The sequence below is a fragment of the Paramisgurnus dabryanus genome, chromosome 6 (genome assembly GCF_030506205.2).
Source record: "Paramisgurnus dabryanus chromosome 6, PD_genome_1.1, whole genome shotgun sequence".
Lineage (NCBI taxonomy): Eukaryota > Metazoa > Chordata > Actinopteri > Cypriniformes > Cobitidae > Paramisgurnus > Paramisgurnus dabryanus.
Window position 1 is genome coordinate 41,973,272 of NC_133342.1, and position 10,018 is coordinate 41,983,289.

Genomic DNA, 10,018 nt, shown 5'->3' on the forward strand with positions numbered 1-10,018 from the left:
TAGTGAAGAGGGAGAGATAAGAGAGTCAGAGGAGCAAAAGAAAAGAAATTACAAAAAAGAAGATTAGTGTGGCTCTGAGAAACAACATAAAAATGGAGATCTGAAGCAAAAAAATATCAAAAACGGGGCCACTCAACTTTTGTTTCTAAATATGCTTAAGAACATCCAAATGAATATCCTTATCACAATAGTTATAATTAGAGGTGGGTAGTAACGAATTACATTTACTTTGTTACATTTATTTGAGTACATTTTTTGGGTAATTAATACTTTTAGAGTAAATTTTAGGATGGGTACTTTTTACTCTTACTCAAGTACATTTGTAGTGAAAAAACTGTACTTTTACTTCCCTATATTCGGCGGCGTTACTGCGCTACTGTCAAAGGTAATAATTAATTTATATATATGTGAAAAAAGTTTATAGGGCATGTTCGAAAGAGAAGCAAATGAGGGCGCGTGTGCGTTGTGCGAGATATCGGAGGCAGACTATGCGTGGCTTCAAGTTCAGTCTATGTTATCACTCCAAGAGTTCAAAAAGAAGAGTTTCATAATGTGATGCATGCTTTGTTCAATAAACGAGCTGACATCTCAGCGTACAGGAATTCAAGATCCAACCTGAAGTGGTACGTGTCACAGTAATGTCTAATGGTCATTTCACACACTGTCCGAGTTTTTTTGCCATATGCACTCTTGTGCAAGCGATGACAAAACCTAGTGTAAGTTAAACCATACAAACAGCACGTTCACATCTGCACATTTCCATATCATTTCCCCACAACTAAACAAACTAAACAGCATAATTTAAGGACGTCTTGCATTTATACACAAATCCGGACACCTCACTAATGTGTAGAAAATACATACAAATAAAAACGGGATTGTATTTTATTTAAATCATTCCTAAAGAATGAATGAATAAAAATAAAAGAATAAAGTTTGATTTTAAAGAAACATGTATTATATATTATAATAAATGTAGAGTTGATTTGCACAAACAGATAAGTTCCATATGAAATTCTAAAATGATCATTTTTATTAAGCTCCTGTTTATGTTCAGTAATTGCACTTTAATGGCAATGAAAATAACCTATTCATATAAAAACATGATAACAAACAGACACACACGTTCTTTTTTGTTTACTGTTTGCATGTTTAAAGGCAGATGCTGGCAAGTTTGTGTTGTGAACATGAAAATAAATACAGAGTTAACTGTCAATGATGTACATGATGTTAATGTACCCATTGCAGGACTGAGATAGGCTGCTTTACTTGTATATAATCAGAACAATGAGACTTTTGAGGAGAGGTTTGTGAAAACCCTCCAAGTAGTCTGAAATTCAGTGCTTTTGCGCTACTTCTCTATCAGATCGGAAGTAACAAGTAACTAACTACTTGAGTAGTTTTTTCTTCTAATACTTTTTTACTCTTACTCAAGTAAATAATTAGATTTGATACTTTTACTTTTACTGAAGTACATTTTTGTATAAGTTCTTGTACTTTTACTTGAGTACAGATTTTGGGTACTCTACCCACCTCTGGTTATAATCAATCCAATATCACATTTTGTCGATATCGTGCAACCCTACTTCACATAGACACTTTGAGGGAAATTGATTTTGCAAGATCAACTGTTTATTCAAGTTTATAAACAGGGGTGCACATACCTTTTTTGTCCTGGTTCTCAGAGCACCCGGAGATGTTGCTTGGTGCTCACACTATTCATAGCGCCGACATCCTACATGCTGTCAATATCACTAATCTCCTGACTACTCCACTTGCCATTTCACTTTGGTTTAAACATGGTAGACGATGGTGTATATAAAATAAAATATGCCTGGTTATTGTTTTAACACATGTAACCTTTACAAATGTCTGCCAAATTTTGTTTTAAGTCAATTAAATGGTAAGAAATAAAAAATCTGATTATGAGCAATAGCACAAATAAATACAACAAACAAACATACAAATGAAATAAACAGTGCTGTTCATGTTTTCAGGCTGTCTGTAATTTTCAGGTAGAGTACAGAAACTTAATAAAGTAATCAGATAATACTGTATAGTCTTTACTGTGTATATTTGATAATTCTTATTAAAAATTACAAAAGTTACTTAGTCAAGACAATGAAATTATGATTTTCTTTCTGTGGTTTGATTCATATTAAAAACAGCATCAGGTTTATACTCTAAAAATGGGTGTACTGTCACTTTAAATGCATGAATCCAATACATTGCTACACAACGCATTTTTTCCTCAACTGCCTGTATTTATTTCATGTGTAAAAGACTTTTATTAATATAATCACGGCATTTTGAGATTATTTAGTTTTTAAATGTCCACTGAAGTGCAAGAAAACAAACTCAGTTGGCATTTGCGCGCTGCCTGTTACTTGCAAGCTGTCTGAAACTTTGAGATGTGGATCGTGCTCGCGCTTGAGGTGCGCGCAAACAAAACTTATCAAACAACACGTGAGTATAGATATAGCATGAGATCTGTTTCGTGCTTGTTGTGCTTAAATATTTAAATTGGCCAATCGGGCCAGTGACTGTTGCGCCTCTGCCAACACATTAATGTTAACACATTTGTAATAATCATCTTACCAATGATGCACGGAACAATCCCTAAAATTCCAGCAGTACGCAAAAGCTCCTTTTAGAGCAATGACTGGTGCGCATTTCTTATTTTAATCGCGCATGCGGACCTGCGCACCAGTTATGTGCACCCCTGGTTATAAAGTTGTGGATTGATAGGCTATTTTCAGCTGTGATTACTTCACTGTGATGACATTATTCCAAACTGACTGTACCAGTCCTTCAGTGGCTTTAGCCTGCTAATGGCAGAACCTGTTTATCCTTAAAGGAATAATTCACCCATAATGCATAATTCATGTATCAAGTGCTCACCGTGTGCTGCCTTCAATCCCTGAAACAAAGTTTTAATTGTTCACGGAAAGACATTTTTACAAATAAAGCCCTTCATTATAAACTGTCCTTAAATACTTTTTACATATTTTAAATGTTTCCCTGTATTTAACAGATGAAGTTGTGCAAGGAGGCTGTTCTGCTCCCACTGCAGTGCAGCCAAATCAAAGGATAGATGTGTTGATGTACTGCTTGTCCAGCTTTCTGTATAGGAGTGGAGGCTGGCTTTTTATGAACACCAAGAAACATCTGTTCAGTTGAATTCTGATGGTTATGTTGGTCATCACATCTGGTACCTACTGAACCTAAAACAGCAACAATAATACAAGTAAATGATTATGATGTCTTTCAAACAAAACAGGATGACGCCCCCTTACTGAACCGTCAGTAGCCCATTGTCTGACATCATGTACCCACTGATGCACAATGTTCTCAGGACACCCCAGTTCACTGCTCAAATCCTCCAGTTTCTGAAAGTCAGGTGTAAAAAATTTTTTTTGACTTTGCAATCTTAAAAAGCTTTGTATGCAATACTCAGACTTAACATAACACCTTGATGTATCTGCTGGATATTGCAAGATGAAGGTCTTCCTGCTTCCGTCGGTTCCACCCAATAGCATGGACAGTTAGCATTTCATTCCTGGCATTTAACCACAACATTATGTGATGGAGGAAAGTCCCATTAATGCTCATGGTATTTCAGTTCATCTACACATTGTTTATTTAGTATTTATTTTTAATAGTTTTAATTTAAGATAGATGCAATGCAGTTTTTTGAATTTACTGTATATTAGAATATTTACAGCTGTACATTTCCCATATTATATAATATTTGTAATATTTGAGTACTAAGTATTAGACATAGAATAAAAATAAAAAAGAATAAAAGACAGGTTTCCTTAAAATTATATAAATGAGCAATAATTACCAGATTTTGTCATGTACTTCATTGTGAGGGCACAACAAGACAGGTAGCTGTTTACCCTTTCCACCTCCTCCACAGCAGTTGGGCCAGCACCTTCCTTATTTTTGCCACTCCAGATTATCTAACAAATCAGCGTGGCACTTAAATCATAGTCATATACAGTGTATTATACAGGTAATAAAAAAATGGTATGATAAAGATTTTAAATTTTATGATAGAATGATGCAGTATGCAGTAACTCACACTTTGTTGATTGAGCCTTGGCATGCATGACAGAAAGGAATGTGCTGAGTCCCAATTCGCCTACTTATACAACAACCTAAACGTCATGCAACGTGAACGAAAACGTGGTGTGCGTAACTAGACTGTTACTACAGCATCTACAAAAGCATACAAATGACAATGACCACTACTTACTCAAAACCTTTAATTGCCACGTTTCTTTTCCCTGTGAAAAGGGCGTCATTGGCAATGTGTCAGTATCTTCATCGGACCTTAAAAGATAAACACGTAACATTTTTGGCACAACATCAACCGAATATTTAGAGACAATAAAATATAACTTTAATTAGGGTTAAACTTTTGAATTCTTACACTTAAAAGCTGAGGGCGCATCTTCGCTGCTGCATCCGGCTGCCATGTTTACATTTATATTTAGGATGGATAGTATGCGAATTGGGACTCAGCCATGGTCTCATCTGTAGTAAAGGTCTGAGTTCCAACATGGAGACTGCCAATTTCTCAAGGTAAGGCCAATACTTGCAAGCAATATCTGTGTAACAGAACTGCACATTTGTGGCTGCTATAAGCTCCTTCTGCAAATAAGCAAATATTTCCCCCCTGTACATGTTAAGTCATCCAGTTTGTTTGCTCTTTTGGCCGTTTCACGTGCAGCAGACCACTGACTGGCACGGCAGATCCTTTGCCGGCAGACAGCATGACAAAATATTTCTGGTTAAAACTGAAAGTAACTAGTAAGTTTATTCATCAGGATGAGTCAGGTTACACCACACCAACTGGTATCTTTGTAATGATTGGTGACAATAAAGGTTTATTTTCAAACTATTACTAAAGAGGAGCTTCAGAAAATGCATTTTCCACTTTCTCTACTTTAGCTACACAGACTAGTTGAAAGGCAGGGTGACAAACTGCAGTCACTATCTCTTACAGAGATTTGCTATTACATAATAAATGACCAAGCTACTAAACTAGACACTTTGGATCCCACCACACAAACAATATCCAATTTCAAACCTCAACACAAGATTGCTTAAAAGAGTGCACCATGCTCAAAGCCCTTGTAACAAACTAAGATCCTAGTGTGTACATAAGCTTACACCAACTAGGGATACATTATCTATTTAATAAAGCAACAATCATACATTTCAAATTTTGGAATTAAATCAAAGGTGCAAAAAACTACATATTTTACTAACACTTTTTATTTTACTCCTGATCTCATCAACAAAATGGTGTACATCAGGGTCCTTGGTAATGAAGGTGCCATCAAAATAGGATTCCTCTGACCTTACATTATGTTCAGTGTCAGACATTATATATTCTGTTAATTTTACATTACGTAAAACCACTACAAGTTTAAAACAACTAACCCTTTTGACTGCTGAAATCTGTACACTTTTCTGTTGCCATCTGCACAAAGAGCAAGCATGTTACGTGTACATTCTGGGCAGGTGAAGTGCTCTACACTGGCCATTCTTTCACAATGGTTCTTTCAGAATGTCTATTCCATGAAGCTTCTTTGTAATACGTCTCCATGTATTTTCCCAGCCTGTACATTTGATTAGTAAAGAGTAAAATTAAATAGCTACCACAATGATCTTACCCTTCCAAAGAGACAGGTCCTCCTCTCCAACATCCACAAAAAAGCTTGTCTTGATAAACCTGGTGCTACAGTTTTCATTTCTTCAAATGAGCTAAAGACATCTACTGAAAATAGCATGTCAGCATTCACAGATGCTGGCCAATACCCACTTTTTATTAGGTCGCTGATGTCAGGTGTCCAATGTGCCAGACATAATCTGCACAGCAAGTTTGGCAAGTGCAAATCATACTGACCTAAATTTAAAAAAGTAGAACATTGTAACACATAAAGGGACAAGAATAAATTAATATATATAATTTTTTTTCAAAACACTACCTTGATTGACCAGTGTATATTTGCCATCTTTTTTACACAGCACACTGTTGGGTCAATGGGCTTGTAAATTCACTCAATGCAGGACTCCCTGTTATGGAGGGTGAGTTTTTTGTGTACGTGTATATCACAATCCATACACAGTTTTTTTCTGGAACAACATTGCAGGACAGCAAGCAATAGCAATATTAAAATATGCACATTTATGATAAAGAGTCCGGACTCGAGTCCAATTTTGAATGAACTCGGACTTGTCACGCACTCGGGTGAATTTGTACTCGGACTTGACACGGACCTGGACATTTTGGACTCGGAAAATATCCCGAGTACAGTCGAGTCCACGTCATGTGCAACATTAAAAACAGCATGAACTTGAGATGAGAAATTAATTAATTCTCGTCTCGTACACACTGCAAACTTTCGAGAGTGACAACCGCATTTAAATGTGGGAGTGAATCCCCTAAATGTTCGTTTCATGTCTGTATGGAACAAGACTCACTCCCGAAAATGTGATGATTGACACAGAAATAACCATAGCAACGTTCTGCCGTCTCGCGTGCTTATCACTCACAGCTTTGACCAAAATAATCTAACAGCATTGTGTTTTGCAATGAACCTCCGTCCGGGCGTTGTGTATTGTACGCTTCTTTTGTGAGGCTGCTCCACAGCGCATGGTCTTGCAGTGTTGCCAGGTTCTCGGCTTTTTTGTACGTAAATACCGTAAATTACTGAAGTGTGTGTGTACAGAACAGGATTAAGCATTAAAAGGTGAAGTGACAACCCAATTTAATATGCAGTGTGTCCGTCTCCCCTCCTGTTATTTTACTGCAACACACTGGCAGGCAGCAGCCAGTCGCATCATACTTGCAGACAAACACATCACACACATCAATGCGTGGGAGCACGATGTCCTCAAAGTCAGCAATAATTTGTTTCGCTTACGAAAATCATAGAGAATTTATTTGCAAGACATCTGGTAAAAAGAATATACCTTTATATCCCTTTCTTTTCTTTGAAATTTTTTTCAGTTTTGATAGGATTAGTTGACATAGAATAAAAATGTTCAATGGCAATGACAAGATGCAATAGGTATTTTTATCACATTTTTATATTGCCATTGGTTAAATGGGTTGAAAGGTTAAAGTATTAATAGAAAGTAACCATTTACAATACAAATTTTGTATCTTTTTTCAATTTAATTACTTTCTGGACTCGGGCGGACTCGGCCTTTAAGAACTCGGACTTGAGTCCAACTCGGACCCTTTTGGACTCGGACTTAAAGTGTAAGGACTTGGTCTTGACTCGTACTCGACAAAGGTGGACTCGGACCCAACTCTACATTTAAATGTATGTTGTATGTTTTAATGTACACAACATATGTTGGTCTTGCTGGTATGCTGGTTTTTCTAGCAGGGCTTTTGCTATATTCATGGCAATAACTGATTATTTCATACACAAGTGTATTCAGACTAGTTAATCCAGACACAGGTGTTGGGGAAGGCACAATTTGATGTACCCACACTGACACAGGGAGGACATACAAACTCCACGAAGAAAGGCTACCTAACCTAGCCAGGGCTCGAACCGGGGACCTTCTTGCTGTGAGGCGATGTGCCACCCCTCTAGATTGTTTCTATTGCTGGTCAATTGTAATCAGTTTAAATGTTCAATCTGAATAAAAATTCTCCATGTAAACCCCTGTCTCACGGACAGTCTATGCAACACCTCGTGAAGTAAAACATGATTTTTGGGCACTGGGATGTTTTTGCTCCTGCTTAATAATCAGCAATGCACAAAGCTTCGTGGGCTTGTCGTTTATTGATTATGACCTGAAGAAGGCACACAGTGATTTTAGGAGGATGATTTGTATTTAAATTTTGAAACAGCACAAAACTATATTTGTGCAATGTGTGCATGTCAAATGATCGAATCTGATTTGAAGCTTGTGCCATATAAACACGGACATCAATCCAACCACATCAAGTGTTTGTGTAAATGCTATGATAGGATTTATCAATTAGAATGATTTCATTCAGATTAAAGCAAAAGGTGTTCATTTAAACTACTGTCACACCATATGACACAATTACATTTCAACTACCAATATGTACCTTTGAGAACCAAAACAACTTTTGTCCCTTAATTTCTGAGAGGGTATTATTAGAAATGACTAGGGGTGTGCCGGTTTCAGAATTGGTGATGACGGTTATGACGGGAGTCAAATGTGACGGTTCGTCACATAACCGTCAGTGGGGGGCGTTTTGCTCGTTTAAATGCTCGTGGATTGACGGGAAAGTGTCATTTTACCATAAAATCATGAATGTGATGCCAAGTGTGTTTTAAACAGTAATAACTTTGAACAATTTAACAGAAAGCAATGAAATATTTCAAAAAAACACACGGTTGCCAGAAGACTGCGCTGTCACTCTCTGCCCAGCATAAATTAATCCTCTATCTATCATCTATTTTAATAATCTTCGGAGAAACATATTTGTGCATTGGGCTTTTTATGTCTGTAATTGTGTCTATATCTGTCATTACACGGACCAGAACAGCATGAAAACAATGTGGATTAAAAGCGTATTGAAGAGGTTTTGCTCATAAATGCGCAGGTAAAAGAAAGTAATGTGAACTTGAGATTGTTATTAAACGCAGCCGGTGTAAGAGCACAATGGCCACGCGCAGCAAACGCTCTCCGCAGACGCGCTGCATAGTGATCACCCGGCGTTTGAATAAACTAGACACTGATTAGCTACTTGCTCTACGTTTCTTTAAAATTAACAGCAAGACAACTAGCAGTGAATGTGCGTTCAAGAGAGTTAGTAGATTAGCATGGGAGGATGAACTTGAAAAGCGGAGTGTACTGACGCCTTTCCGCGGTTAAAACAACATTCCTTCTCATGGTCATTCATGTTTATTTGATGCTATAAATTAACTAGAAGTAAGAGATGATTTGAAAGGTGAGACTTTGTTTAATATGTTAAATCTCAAAAGTAACCGAAAAGTAACCTGGTCTGTCCTGTATGTCAGCGCGTTGTCAGTGTCTGCTCCGCTCTGTATTTTTCACTGCGTGAGAACGTGAGGGGGCGTATAACACAGACTGTATTTTAATTAGTATTTAAAAATTCTTTATGATAAAAAATGTTTTAAAAAATATTTTAATAACACGGTTTTGGCGGTTATAGAGTTCTAATGACGGTGTTCAACTATAACCGTCGGTCTCACGGTTATATAATGACCGTCACACCCCTAGAAATGACTATTAAGGCCAATTTGTTTGAGTCTGTTGGGCCAGTGTGAAACACCTGTTGGCAGTAACTGTTGGTTTCTGTTGGAGTTGGTAGTTGGTAGTTGGACACACTGGACCAGTGTGAATTGGCCTTTAAAGCTTGTAGTGCTTAAACAAATACCAATGATATACCAAATACCAATGATTCACAGACTAATCACAGCCGTGATGATATAGAGCAATATCACACGACCCCGAGAGCGATATTGCTTTTATACAACAGTTCGACGGCACACGTTTGAAAAAGAAAACTAGAAAACAACAACAGAGTTATTTAACTATTTCCCCGCCATTGACGAGTTATCTCGTCAATCTGCAATACAGCTATTATCCACCAGGTGGTGCTATTCCGCAACTTATAAAACTCGGAAGTATTGCCCTAGGGCAAACAGCTGTATATCCGTGTATGTTTTAAAGATCGCTCTGCATCTGATCTCTATCAAAAGTCCTTCACAAAAATGGAATTATCTCAGCTTTTTGCTCAAAATTTGGTGTTTTTGATGAAACCAACACATATTTGAGAGGTGATAAAAACAGAACACATGAAGGTAGGATGAAACAGATTTTTTTTTTTTGAAAGCAGAGGGTCTGTTCTTTTTTTATAATGTATGTTTATATATTTAAAAAGGAGCATTTTCTGGAAGGCATTAAAATTTTGGTAAAAATTCATAAAAAATGCTGGTGGGGAAAGAGTTAAAAGCCTCCATATTTGGGAACTACTTTCTTCCGC

At 37.0% G+C, this 10,018-nt stretch overlaps 1 long non-coding RNA gene across 1 annotated transcript; it reads right to left on the minus strand.

Moving 5' to 3' along the window:
• Positions 1-2,705: 2,705 nt before the first annotated feature.
• On the minus strand, positions 2,706-5,771 carry LOC135767178 (uncharacterized). Its single transcript, XR_010541928.1, has 5 exons — positions 5,688-5,771; positions 3,848-3,965; positions 3,472-3,559; positions 3,337-3,389; positions 2,706-3,224 (listed from the first exon to the last, which is right to left on the minus strand). It is a non-coding gene; the product is annotated as an uncharacterized lncRNA (long non-coding RNA).
• Between the last annotated feature and the right edge of the window lie 4,247 nt (positions 5,772-10,018).